This window comes from Physeter macrocephalus, unplaced genomic scaffold, assembly GCF_002837175.3.
Source record: "Physeter macrocephalus isolate SW-GA unplaced genomic scaffold, ASM283717v5 random_122, whole genome shotgun sequence".
In the NCBI taxonomy this organism is placed as follows: Eukaryota; Metazoa; Chordata; class Mammalia; order Artiodactyla; family Physeteridae; genus Physeter; species Physeter macrocephalus.
The window spans coordinates 30,878-45,998 of record NW_021145408.1 but is presented as its reverse complement, the minus strand read 5'-3'; positions in this window follow the sequence as shown (position 1 = coordinate 45,998).

The window sequence follows — 15,121 nt, the reverse complement described above, 5'->3', positions numbered from 1 at the left end:
CGCAACGGGAGAGGCCACAACAGTGAGAGGCCCGCGTACCGCAAAAAAAAAAACCACACACACAAAAAACTTATACAGTACTGTATGTCAATTATTTCTCAATAAAACTGGAAGAAGAAGAAAAAAACAATGAGATACCAGTACACACCTATTAGAATGCCCCCAAATCCGGAACAATGACAACACCAGATACTGGCGAGGATGTGGAACAACAGAACTCTTGTTCATTGCTGGTGGGAATGCAAAATGGTCCAGCCACTCTAGTTCTTACAAAGCTAAACTCACTCTTATCAAATGATCCAGCAATTGCACTCCGTGGTATCTACCTACAGGAGTTGAAAACATATCTACACAAAAACCTGCACAGAGATGTCAATAGCAGCTTCATTCATAATTTTCAAAACTTGGAAACAACCAAGACGTTCTTCAGTAGGTGAATGGGTAAATAAACTGGAATGGAATATTATTCAGTGCTAAAAAGAAATGAGCTACCAAGCCATGAAATGACACGGAAGAAACGTAAATGCATATTACTAGGTAAAAGAAGCCAACCCGAAAAGGTTACAGACTGTATGATTCCAACTCTAGGACGTTCTGGAAAAGGCAAAACTACGGAGACAAAAAAATATTAAAACAAACAAACAAAAAAAAAAACTATGGAGACAGTAAAAAGATCAGTGATCTCTGGGGATTGGGAGGGAAGCAGAACACAGATTTTTAGGGCATTGAAACTACTCTGTATGATAATGATGGATACATGTCATTATACATTTTTCCAACCCTCAAAGAATGTACAACACCAAGAGTGAACCCTAATGTAATCTACAGACCTTGGGGGGATAATGATGTGTTCATGTAGGTTTATCAGCTGTAACAGATGTATCACTTTGGTGGGGATGTTGATAATGGGGGAGGGTACACATGAAGGAATATATGGAAAATCTCTGTACCTTCTACTCAATTTGCCGTGAACCTAAAACTGCCCTAGAAAATAAAGTCTATTAAAAAAAAATGTGGGGTTGGGGGGACTTCGCCTTCCAATGCAGAGGGTGCAGGTTCGACCCCTGATGGGAGAGCTAAGATCCCATATGCCTCGGGGCCAAAAAACCAAAACATGAAACAGAAGCAATACTGTTAACAAATTCAATAAAGGCTTCAAAAATGGCCCACATCAAAAAAATCTTTAAAAAAATTTTTTTAAGACAGCGTTACTATTAGCCAGGAAAGTTCCCAATGAAATAGCCAGGAGTCTTATTTTCCAGCCATTAGTTTTGAAAACATTTTTTTTGAAGTTTGATAATATCAACTGTTAAGGAGGTTGTGGGGGAAATGGTCTTCTCCAGGGTTGGTGTGGGTGGAGTGGAAATTGACACAAGTTATTTTGGAAGACAACTAGGCACTAACTACAAAAACTGAAAATATACTAACCGGACAAGCCAGCACTGCACTTTTCAGCATCTCAGACACACCAGGAGAGCCTGAGGATGTAGAGGCGTGTGGCTAGTAGGAAAAAAAGTGAAAACTACTCGAAAGGCCAATAATAGGGAACTGTATTAATAAAATATACATGATGCTCTGATATATATAACTATGAATTACATTCATGCTATCAACATGAATAGAAAACAAAAACACATTGTTGAGTAAAAGAAAGCAAGTTGCAAAAATATGTATAGAGTCATGATATTTACATAAAAATAAAATACACACAAAATAATATTATGGATATACTTTCTCTACATATAGCTTATTTATTTACTGGCCATGCCCCATGGCATGTGGGATTTGAGTTCCCTGACCAGGGATCAAACCCATGCCCCCTGCAGTGGAAGCGCAGAGTTTTAACCACTGGACCGCCAGGGAAGTCCCTGGATGTGCCATATATGTGAAAATATTTTAAGGTAGACTCAAATGTTACATAGTAGGGGGCTGTGATGAAGAATGAAGGTCAGAAAGCAGTTTCGTTTTATTATAACTTTCTGCCTTTAAAAGATGCATTTATTTATAAACTATTTGCATATTTTTGAATAATGTACACAGAAAATAGTAGAAGCAAATATATCAAAATATTAATGATAATTAACTAGAGTAGAATTATCAGTGATTATGATTTTCTTCTTTCTGTTAATACTTCTGTTTTTCATATTTGCCAAAATTCAAATAAAACAAAACGTGCAAGTGAGCTTTTTCACTGAGAAGTGGGTGTAAGCAGTTGTTCACTTTATAATTATTTGTGATATGTTTGGTTTTCGTGCTGTTTTATATATGTTGTGTTTCACAATAAAAAGGTTTCAAGAACTGCACACAAGGGAGTGTGCAGATGGCAGTAGGCAGGCCAGAATATGCTAAATTCTCCTTTCACACTCCAAACCTATGGAAATGACAGGAAAGATTTTTTTATTATACATTTGTGTGTGTGTGTGTGTGTGTGTGTGTGTGTGTGTGTGTGGAAATGACAGGAAAGATTTTTTTATTATACATTTGTGTGTGTGTGTGTGTGTGTGTGTGTGTGTGTGTATGGCTGTGCCATGCATCATGCAGGATCTTGGTTCCCCGACCAGGGATCGAACCCATGCTCCCTGCAGTGGAAGCACAGAGTCTTAACGAATGGACCGCCAGGGAAGTCCCCCAAATTAGTCATTTTAAAGTGAACGAGGGGCTTCCCTGGTGGCGCAGTGGTTGAGTACGCCTGCCAATGCGGGGGATACGGGTTCGTGCCGGTCTGGGAAGATCACACATGCCGCGGAGCGGCTGGGCCCGTGAGCCATGGCCGCTGAGCCTGCGCGTCCGGAGCCTGTGCTCCGCAACGGGAGAGGCCACAGCAGTGAGAGGCCCGCGTACCGCAAAAAAAAAAAAAAAAAAGTGAACGAACCTGTCAGAATGGCCATCATCAAAAAGTCTACAAATAATAAATGCTGGAGAGGGTGTGGAGAAAAGGGAACCCTCCTACACTGTTGGTGGGAATATAAATTGGTACAGCCGCTATGGAGAACAGTATGGAGGTTCCCTAAAAAAACTAAAAGTAGAGGGACTTCCCTGGTAGCCCAGTGCTTAAGAATCCGCCTTTCAATGCAGGGAACGCGGGTTCAATCCCTGGTCAGGGAACTAAGATCCCACGTGCCGCAGGCAACTAAGCCCGCTCGCCGCAACGAAGATACCGCGCACCGCAACTAAGACCCAATGCAGCCAAATAAAATAAATAAATATTTTAAAAAAAAAAGCTAAAAGTAGAGCTACCATATGATAACAGCAATCCCACTCTTGAGCATATATCTGGAGAAAACCATAATTCGAAAAGATACATGCACCCCAATGTTCATAGCAGCACTATTTACAATAGCCAAGATGTGGAAACAATCTAAATGTCCATTGACAGATGAATGGATAAAGAAGATGTGATATATATACACAATGGAATATTACTCAGCCATAAAAAAGAATGAAATAAAGCCATTTGCAGTAACATGGATGGACCTAGAGATTATCATGCTGCATAAGTGAAGCAAGCCAGATACAGAAAGCAAATATCATGTGATACCACTGATATGTGGGATCTAAAAAAAAAAATGATACAAATGAACTTATTTACAAAACAGAAACAGACCCACAGACATAGAAAACAAACTTATGGTTACCAAAGGGGAAAAAAGGGGAGGGATAAATTAGGAGTTCTGGATTAACATAAACACACTACTATATATAAAACAGATAACCAACAAGGACCTACTGTATAGCACAGGGAACTATACTCAATATTTTGTAATAACCTATAAGGGAAAAGAATCTGAAAAAGAATAGATATATGTATAACTGAATCACTGTTCTGTACACCTGAACCTAACACAACATTGTAAATCAACTATACTTCAATAAAAAAAAAATCTTCTTGAATTTGAAAAAAAATAATAAAGTGCCATTTAGTACATTCACAGTGTTGTGCAACCACCATCTCTATCTAGTTCCAAGACATTTTCACCAACCCCCCCCTCAAAAAACGTTCCACAAAGCAATTGCTTCCCACTCCTCCCTCCCCTAGCCCATGACAACCACCAATTTGCTTCCTGACTCTGCAGATTTACCTATTCTGGACATTTCATAAAAATGAAATCATATAATACTTGACCTATTTTCTCTGGCTTCACTCACTAGGCATGATGTTTTCCAGGTTGATGCTGTAGCAGTATCCTTCATTGCTTTTTACAGGTGAATAATATTCCATTGTATGGATTCATCATGCTTTGTTTATCCATTCACTCGTGATGGGCATTCAGGTTGCTTCTATCTTTTGGCTATTGTGAATAGTGCTGCTAGGATCATTCGTATACAAGTATTTGTTTGAGTATCTGATGTCAGTTCTTTGGGGTTTATAGCCTAGAAGTGAAATGACTGAGTCACATGGTCATTCTATATTTAACTTTTTGAGGAACTGCCAGACTGTTTTCCACAGTGGTGGAAAGATTTTTTAAAATCTGAGGTGCGTTTTTCACATCTGAAAACACAAAGAGGAGGTTTGAGAGAACCAGAAATAAGGAAGCATCCCTGAAAGAAAGAAGGTAACATGAAGACACAGGTGTGAGTTGAGGCTGCAGCAGAAAGCAAAGGTATAGGTCAAGATGCTTCCACATAAACTCCCTGCTCCAAGAAAACACAGGACCTCAAGGCAAGTAAGGGAGAAATATGAGAAGATAAGCACACAATCCAGAATCATCATATAACTGAAGAAGGCCAACACTAGGAAAGACAGACAACAAATTCACAAATGGAATAACTTATACTCCAATAAAGATGTTAAAAAAATTGGAAGAACTCACATCTGAAGAAACAGAGCTAACAGGACAATCAAAATAGGAATTTTTAAGATATCTAATCTATTCAGAGACGTAAAGGAGAGAATCATAACCATGTACAAGAACAGGAAGCTATAAAAGAAGAACAGTTATAAAAATGAATCAATTACAGGATTAAAAAGTAGAGGAAAAATAAGAATTTTATCTTCCAGGATGGAAGATAGCTAAGGAGTGTCCCTTTCAAAGCAGAGTAAAGAGAGAACTTCTCTCTCAAAGCAGCATAAAGAAGAAATTCTCTTCTTCTTCTTTAAACCACATGGAATATAGATCCCTACAGACCAACATCTGTCTAAAAGTAGTAAAAAGAATTAAGAAACTGAAATAGAAAGGATTATTTGAAAGAAAGGAAGGAAGGAAGGCTGGAACATTCCCAAAACTGAAGAAATTCATGAGCCCCCAGATCGAAAGAGCCCACTGTCAGCCAAACGAAGTGAATTCCTTAAAAATTCCACACTGAAACTGACTGAAATGAAGTTCCAAGCCATTAAGGATAAAGAACAAAACCCCAAATCCACCAGAGGAAAAAGACAGCTTTTCTACAGGAGATGAGCAGTTGGAGAGCACAATTTTTAATCTGTACAACAGATGCCTGACAATAGAAGCGAATCCTCAGAGCCCACAGGATAAATATCTCAGAACTGAAAATTCCATACCCAGCTAAACTACCACGTTAGAATAAGGGTGCAATAATGACATTTTCAGACAAACAAGATCTCTCATGTTCTCGCCTTAAAAAGTCTTCATATTCCTTAAGCCCTCTCCACTGTCCATTACCCAGGCATCATCTCCCAGAGCTCTGGGTTGGACATATAAGCTCTGTGCAACTTTACCTGTTTTTGTTTAATTGTTTTTACTTTTTATTTTGAAATAATTTCAGACACAGAAAAGTTGTGATGATAATATTAAAAAAGTCCCAGCGGGGAGGGGTGGGTGGGATGAACTGGGAGATTGGGATTGACATATATACACTAATATGTATAAAATAGATAACTAATGAGAGCCTGCTGTATAGCACAGGGAACTCTACTTCACTTCGCTATACAGTAGAAACTAACACAACATTGTAAAACAACTATACCCCAATTAAAAAAAGAAAAAGTCCCACATACTCTTCATTCAGATTTCTCTAAGGTTAACATCTCACCACATCTCCATTATCGCCATCGTCTCCACTATCTCCAACTCCATCATCTCCATCTCTATCATCTCCATCTCCATCATCATCATCTCCATCTCCTTCATCATCTCCTCCTCTTCCTCCTCCTCCTGCTCTCCTGCTCCTCCCGTCCCATTCATATATATATACACATACACACATACTTTTTTCTGAGAGAGTAACTTACAGACATGATTCTCCTTTACCCCTAAACAGTCAGTGTGTATTTCCTGAAAAAAAAAAGACATTTCCTTACATAACTACAGTAGAGTTACCAAAGAAGGAAAGCTAGCACGGTTACAATACTATTATCCAATCTGCAGACCATCAGATTTTTCCATTATCCCACTCATATGCTGTACAGGATGCAACCCAGGGTCACATGGTGCATTTAGTTATAATTTGTCTCATCAATTGTCTCTTCAGTTTCCTTTAATCTGGAACAATTCCTCAGGCTCTACGTCTTGTGTGACTTTGCATCCTGATCAACAGAAGTCAACCCTCTTCGGACACACACTCTTGTCACATCCTAGGTGAATATGCAATGTCCCACACGGGGGACTCGACCTGGCCACCTGTGTCCCACGAGAGGTTTTGGCTCATCAGTGGAGGCCAGGGCTGTGTGGAGCCTGCTGGGTGGAGCTGAGGTCTCTGAGAGCCTCCAATGGAACCTCAAAGCCCTCAGACCACTAAGAGGAACCCAGGTACATCCAAGGGGAAACTGAAGCATGGAAGTAGTGTTGCAGCTACAGGAACAGAGGGGAAGGACCAGCCTGGACTCCCCTAGGACAAGCTGGTGAACAGGGATCCAGGGCTTCTCACAGATCCAGACAGTCCTGTGTCCCCTTACAAGGAATATTCCTTCTAATGCTACCCCCTGCCTCCAGCCAGTTCTCCTTCCTGTGCCAGTGGGCTCCCCCTTTCTCTAAGACATGCAGACACCCTCAGCACCTTCAGCCTCGGCCACCTCGACCAAGGTGGTGAGCACCTCTGCTTCCTGAAACATGATGGTGAAATTCCAGCCACCCTCCCAGAGAGAAACAAGGTTAGGGCATCTGGTCTTTTCTCTGTTCAGCCACCTCGGATACAGCACTCCTGGATCTTCCCTGACCTGAAGGTGTCCTGTCCATCTAGTGCCAGGTGCTCTTAGACCACTAGTCCCTCAGTCTGACATAGGAATTTTGGTAATTTCCATTCACTGAGGCCCACGCTGGTGACATCCTGCAAGTGCTCATGTTTGTTCCCCAGTGTGTGTCTTCATATGTTTTTCTCCACATTCTAGTGACTTAGGCATGCTGTCCTGTGTGTCATGTGTCCTGTGGGCTCATGCATATTATCACGCGTGTGTTTGTGTGCTTTCTCTATAGAGGATATGTTTTATTCTATATAGAAAGTTTGTGCGCATCTTTATTGGGGGCCTATGTGGAGGGCCCACGAGCCTTCTCCAAGGTGCTGAAAGTTCACCATTCAAGACCCATATCCACTCAATCTCCCAACCGAGGCAAGGCTACTCCTCCAGGAAGCCTTCTCAGATTGCCCCCACCTCCCCTTCAACTATGGGATGCAACATCCATTGCCTATGTCTTCAAGCCCCCAGCCCTTCCCCACCAGCTGGCCCTGCAAAACCTGGCCTCACCTGTGCAGACCCTAGATTCACAATCCAGGACTGAGAGTCCATCAGCCTGGCCAGGACCTACTGACCAGACAACAGGCACCCAGCCAGGCAGTCCCACGGAGGGAGGCTGCGCTCAGCAAGAGAGGTGACCTGGCACCAGATCAGGAAGTGCACAATAGAGTTTTTTTTTTTTTTTGGCCAGTTCGTGCGGCATGCGAGATCTTAGTTCCCCAACCAGGGATCGAACCAGTACCCCCTGCATTGAGAGCGCAGAGTTTTAACACTGGACTGCCAGGGAAGTTCTAGGAAGTGCACAACAGAGAAAACCCAATGACACAAGAAAATAAGGAAGTAACACAGATTAAAGAAATCAACAAAACAGAGGGTAAAGGAACAAAAATGGCAAGAATAAAACCAAACTCTGGCTCCTTGGGAACATTAATATGATAAACCCCTGAAGAGAATGAACAAGGAGGAAATGAGGAGAATTTTAAAAATATATATGGGAAGGTTAAGAATAACTATACGTCAAAAAGACAAGAGATAAGTGTCGGTGAGGATGTAGAGAAAACGGAACCGCAGTTGGTGGGAATGTAAATTGGTGCAGCTACTATGGAAAACAGTACAGAGGTTACCCCCAAAATTAAAAATATGACTACCGTATGATCCAGCAATTCCACTACTGGGTTTTTATCTGAAGGAAACAAAATCACTATCTTGAAAAGATATATGCACCCCTCATGTTCACAGCAGCATTATTTATGATAGCCAAGATATGGAAACAATCTAAATATCCACTGACAGACAAATGGATAAAGAAGACGTGGTATAGGGGACTTCCCTGGTGGCGCAGTGGTTAAGACTCTGCAATCCCAATGCAGGGGGCCCGGGTTAGATCCCTGGTCAGAGAACTAGATCCCACATGTATGCCGCAACTAAGAGTTTGCATGCCACAACTAAGGAGCCCATGTGCCACAACTAAGGAGCCCACAAGCCACAACTAAGGATTCTGCCTGCTGCAACTAAGACCCAGAGCAACCAAATAAATTAATTTAAGAAAAGAAGAAGACGTGGTATATATACAATGGAATATTACTCAGCCATAAAAAGGAAATCCTGCCATTTACAACAACATGGATGGACCGTAAGGGCATTATGCTAAGTGAGGTAAGTCAGACAGAGAGAGACAAATACTGTACGATCTCACTTACATGTGGAATCTAAAAAAAACCAAACTCATAGATAGAAAGAACAGATTGGTGGGTGCCAGAGGCAGGGCAGGGCATGGGGCAGGCAAAATGGGTGAAGGCGATTTTAAAAAACTATATAAACTATAGGCTGATAAATTTGAAAATCAAGATGAAATGAATTCATTTATGGGGAAATATAAAATGCAAAAATTGTACCAAGAAGAATCAGAAAACTTGACTAGACCCATAAATGTTAATGAGCTGGAAATAATGGAAAAAAACTCCCTCTCCCTAACACACAAAAACTAGAGGATTTTACAATCAAGTTTTATCGCCATTACAAGTAGCGGATAATTCGCATCTTATTCAGATCGATACCAAGAATTTTTTTTAAAAAAGGTGGGGGGTAGGGCAGAATACCCAACTTCTCTTAAGAGGATGATATACACTACAAACCAAAACCAGATAGGGCTACAACATGGATGAACCTTGAAAACATTATGCTAAGTGAAAGAAGCCAGACATAAAAGGTTACATATTGTATGATTCTGTTTATATGAAATATCCAAAATACGTAAATCTATAGAGACAGAAAGCAGATTGGTGGTTACCAGGCAGAGGAGGAGGAGAAGGAATGGGAGCGTATGTCTGAGTACCAGGTTTCCTTTTGGGACCATGGAAATGTTTTGGAACTAGACAGAGGTGGTGGTTGTGAGTACACAACATTGTGAGTGCACTAAATGCCCCTGAATTGTTCGCTTTCAAAAGGTTAATTTTGTTGATGTGAATTTCACCTCAGTGAAAACAAAAACAGATAAGAATATGGAACAAGGTAGGAAAATTCTGACCAATTTTCAATGATGACCATAGAAGCAAAAATCCTAAATAAAATACTGCTACCCATAAGACATGGAAGCAACCTAAATGTCCATCAACAGATGAATGGATAAGGAAGATGTGGTACATATATGCAATGGAATATTACTCAGCCATAAAAAAGAATGAAATAATGCCATTTGCAGCAACATGGATGTACGTAGGGATTATCACACTAAGTGAAGTAAGTCAGACAAAGACAAATATCATATGATATCACATACATGTGGAATGTAAAAAAACGATACAGGACTTCTCTGGTGGTCCAATGGTTAAGACCCCACGCTTCCACTGCAGGGGACACAGGTTTGATCCCTGGTCATGGGAAGCTCCACATGCCAACCAAAAATAAAAAGATACAAATGAATTTATTTATAAAACAGAAATAGACTCACTGACATAGAAAACAAACTTATGGTTAAGAAGGGGAAATACACACACACACACACAAGGTTACACATGGGAAGCTCCACATGCCAACCAAAAATAAAAAGATACAAATGAATTTATTTATAAAACAGAAATAGACTCACTGACATAGAAAACAAACTTATGGTTAAGAAGGGGAAATACACACACACACACACACACACACACACACACATATATATGAATCACTTTGCTGTACAGCAAGTGTGAAACTAACACACTGTAAATCAATTTACATGTGAAACTAACACATTGTAAATCAATGTTATACTTCAATAAAAATTTAAAAAAAATACTCCTACTCAAATCTCGCAGCGTTGGGAGAAAATTACATCATGACCAAGGACAATTTGGCCAGAAGAGCATAGATGAGTCAGCCTCAGAAAACCAGAGTAACTGATCTCTGTCAGCAGATGGACTTGCTTTTGACAGAGGCGCTTGTTTTTGCCGCAGCGTCATATGTGTGTTCTAGGAACTCAGACTTGAGAGCGCTAGGGCTCATGCAGGCACAGGGCTGGGACAACCCGCTCAACCTCCTTGCAATCCTGGAAGCAGAGCATTAACAAAAGCAGAAAGGAGCTTAAGAAAAACACTTGCAGGGTTGAAAAGTTACATTTTTAACTGTTAACATTTCTAATAAGCATCAAGAAATATAGAAGTTCGCCTTTTTAAAAAATTCAGAAATTCGGACACATGCTACAACATGGATGAGCACTGAGGACATTATGCTGAATGAAAGAAGCCAGTCAGAAACGGACAAATACTGTATGACTCCATTTATGTGAGGTCCTCGGAGTAGTCAAATCCATAGAGACAGAACATAGAATGAGGGGTGCCAGGGGCTGGGGGAGGGAGATGGGGAGTTTAACGGGGACAGAGTTTCAGTTTTGCAAGATGAAAGGAGTTCGGAAGATGGTTGATGGTGATGGTTGCACGAGATGAATGTATTTAATACCACTGAATTGTCCACTTAAAAATGGTCAAAATGGTAAATTTTGTGTTATATATATTTTACTATTAAAAATGTACAAAGGAGGAGAAGGTTGCTTAATGGAAAAGAGAGCGAGGAAGGGTCGAGGCAAAAGCGAATGCATAAAGGCTGGGAAGAAGAGCAAAATAAGCCAAGATAAGCACGTGGTCAAAAGGAAACCCTTGGGACTTCCCCGGTGGCACAGTGGTCAAGAATCCGCTTGCCAGTTCAGGGGACACGGGTTCGAGCCCTGGTCCGGGAAGATCCCCCATGCCGCGGAGCAACTAAGCCCGTACGCCACAACTACTGAGCCTGCGCTCTAAATCCTGGGAGCCACAACTAGTGAGCCCACAGACCACAACTACTGAAGCCCTGGCGCCTCGAGCCCGTGCTCCGCAACAAGAGAAGCCACCGCAATGAGAAGCCCGCGCACCGCAACGAAGAGTAGCACCTGCTCGCCGCAACTAGAGAAAGCCCGTGCGCAGCAACAAAGACCCAACCAAAAATAAATAAATAAATACATAAATTTATATTTTTTTAAATAGTTAAAAAAAAAAAAAAAAGGAAACCCATGGCTGGATCAGCATCAAGCGCAGGGAGACAGCGCCACCTACTGGTGTATTCCTGTGTTCGTCAAGGGGCCGAAAAAACATGCTCAGAATCCACTGCTATTTCCTCCTTATACTGACATCATTCCCCTGTTTACCAACAATTTTGTCAGAACAGACAGCATCACTGAGACAATAGGAACCAGCAGGAGAAAAAAAACTTCCAAAGCCACCACCCCCTTCCAACGTGCAGACCTGCATCCAGATCCATGCGCCTGCCCAGCTCTCCTTCCTGCTGCTGTGAGTAACAATTTGCCCTGATCCCAGGCAAACCTAGGCCACCTCCACCAGCTCCCACCCTACCTGCCTATTTAAGGAGCCACCTGAACAGTCTTCCCTCTGAACTAGACTATACCCACAGACATACAAATATGCTGATTCATTTTCCACCTTTTTGTTTTATTATTGAGATGAAATCGACATAACATAAATGTGGTTAAGAATCCACTTTCCAATGCAGGGGATGCAGGTTTGATCCCTGGTCGGGGAACTAAGATCCCACATGCCGTGGGGCAACTAAGCTCGCATGCTCTAGAGCGCCACAACTAGAGAGCCCGTGCACTGCAACTACTGAGCCCGCACACTCTGGAGCCCACATGCCACAACTAGAGAGGAGGCCACACACCACAAAGAAAGATCCCAGATGCCGCAACAAAGATCCCACATGCAGGGCTTCCCTGGTGGCGCAGTGGTTGAGAGTCCACCTGCCAATGCAGGGAACATGGGTTCGTGCCCCGGTCCGGGAAGATCCCACATGCCGCAGAGCGGCTGGGCCTGTGAGCCATGGCCGCTGAGCCTGCGCTTCCGGAGCCTGTGCTCCGCAACGGGAGAGGCCACAACAGTGAGAGGCCCACGTACCGCAAAAAAACAAACAAACAAAAAAAGATCCCACATGCTGCAACTAAGACCTGACGCAGCCAAGTAAATAAATAAATACCTTTTAAAAATAAAATAAAACGTCAGTGCATTTAGTACATTCATAAAGCTGTGCAACCACTGTCAATATCTAGTTCCAAAACATATTCAGAGTGCAAATAAGCACATGAAAAAAGGCTCCACATATATCATCGGGGAACTGCAAATTAAAACAACCGTGAGAAACCAGAACACACCTATGAGAATGGCCAAAACCGAGAAAACTGATGACACCAACTGCTGGCAAGGATGTGGAGCAACAGGAACTCTCGTTCATTGCTGGTGGGAATGCAAAACGGTCCAGTCACTCTGGAAGGCAGTTTGGCGGCTTCTTACAAAACTAAACATGCTCTCACCATATGATCCAGCAATAGCACTCCTTGGTCCTTACCCAAAGGGGTTGAAAACTTATGTCCACACGAAAACCTGCATATGGATGTTTATAGCAGCCTTATTCATAATTACCAAAACTTGGAAGCAACCAAGATGTCCTTCAGCAGGTGAGTGGACAAACTGTGGTACATTCAAACGATGGAATGTTATTCACTGCTAAAAAGAAACAAGCTATCAAGCCATGAAAAGACATGGAGGAACCTTAAATGCACATGACTAAGTGAAAGAAGCCAATCTGGGACTTCCCTCGTGGTCCAGTGGTTAAGATTCCGTGGTCCCAATGAAGGGGGCCCAGGTTCAATCCCTGCTCGGTGAACTAGATCCCGCATGCTCCACCTAAGAGTCCGCATGCCGCAACTAAGAAGTCTGTAACCAAAACAAACAAACAAATAAATAATAAATATTTTTTTAAAAAAAGAAAAGAAAGAAGCCAATCTGAAAAGACTGCATACTGCATGATTCCATCGCATGACATTCTGGAAAAAGCAAACATATGGAGAGGGTAACAAGATCAGTGGTCTCCAGAGATCAGAGGGGAGGTGAGGGATGAAGAGGCAGAGCATAAAGGATTTTTAGGGCAGTGAAAATGCTCTGTATGATACTATAATGGTAGATACATGTCATTATACATTTGTCCAAACCCATAGAATGTACAACAACGAGTGGACTTGAAGGTAAACTATGGACTTCGGGTGATCATGACATGTCATTGTAGGTTCATCAATTTTAACGAAGGTACCACTCTGGTGGGGGATGTTATATTTATAATGAGGGAGGCTATACATGTATGGGTCAGGGAATATAGGGGAAGTCTCTGTACCTTCCTCTTCATTTTTCTGTGAACCTAAAACTGATCCAAAATATAAAGTTTTTTCTTTTTAGTTTTTTTCGTCACCACTTACTCATTAAGCTGTTGCTTCCCATGTGCCTGCTCCCCCAGCCCCTGGCAACCATTGATCTACTTTCTGTCTCTATGGATTTATCTATTCTGGACACTTCACACACTAAAGGGACTCATACGCTCTGACTTTTTGTGTCTGGCTTCTTTCACTTGGCATATGTATTCAAGGCTCAACCACGTTGTAGTGTGTGTCAGAAATTCCTTCGTTCTTATGACTGGATAATATTCCATTGTCTGGTTGGACCACATTTTGTGTATCCATTCATCCATGGATGGACACGTGGGCCGTTCCTATGTTTTGGATAGTGTGAATAACACTGCTATGAACATGCATGTACAAGTATTTGCCTGAATACCTGCTTTCAGTTCTTTCTGGTACATTCCTAGGAGTGGAATTCTGGGCCATATGGTAATTCTGTGTTTAACTTTTGAGGAAGCGCCAAACTCTTTTCCACAGCGGCTGCATCATTTTACCTTCCCACCAGCAATGTACGAGGGTTCCAATTTCGCTGCACCCTCGCCATCACTTATTTTCTGTTTTTGCTTTTCTCTCTCTCTCTAATTATAGCCATTCTCATGGGCATCTTCCACTTTAAAGGGAAAAAAGACTCTCTGAGCACCTCCCCTCTGGCCTCTGCCCTAAGTCTCTGCCTCCGCCCAACCCAACCCCCCCTCCAAGCAAAACTGTAGAAAAAGTCATCCATACACCCTTTCTCCTTCCCATTTTATCTTCAACCGGTGGAACTGTTATTGCCGTCGTCACCAATGACCTCCACGTTATTAAACCCCACGGTCTCCCTCTACGTCCGGTTTTACCTAACGCATCGCAGCCTGTGTCGGGATGGCGGTCTTTTGCTTGATTCTCTCTATTCTGAACTCTCCTGGTTTCTCTTGCCACCTCTATGGTCGCTCCTTCTTTCCTGATTCTTACTCACCCCCCAGAAACCTCTAGATATCAGCGACACTCCCTCCTCCTTTCCAAACCACGGCCACCCACTGGGACAACTCTGAAATTCATCTCTCCAGCCCAGACAGTAGGGCCAGGCGCCTTCCCGGTCTCTCCACGTGGGGGCCTCGCAGGTCCAAACTTAGCTCCCAGGGGTTCCCCCCCCCCCACCCTCGCCCGGCCCCCACCGTCCTCCCCATCACGGTCGGGCTCCATCCTTCCGCAGCTCAGCCCGAATACCTGGGAGGCGCGCTTGCTTCCTCTTTCTCACGCCT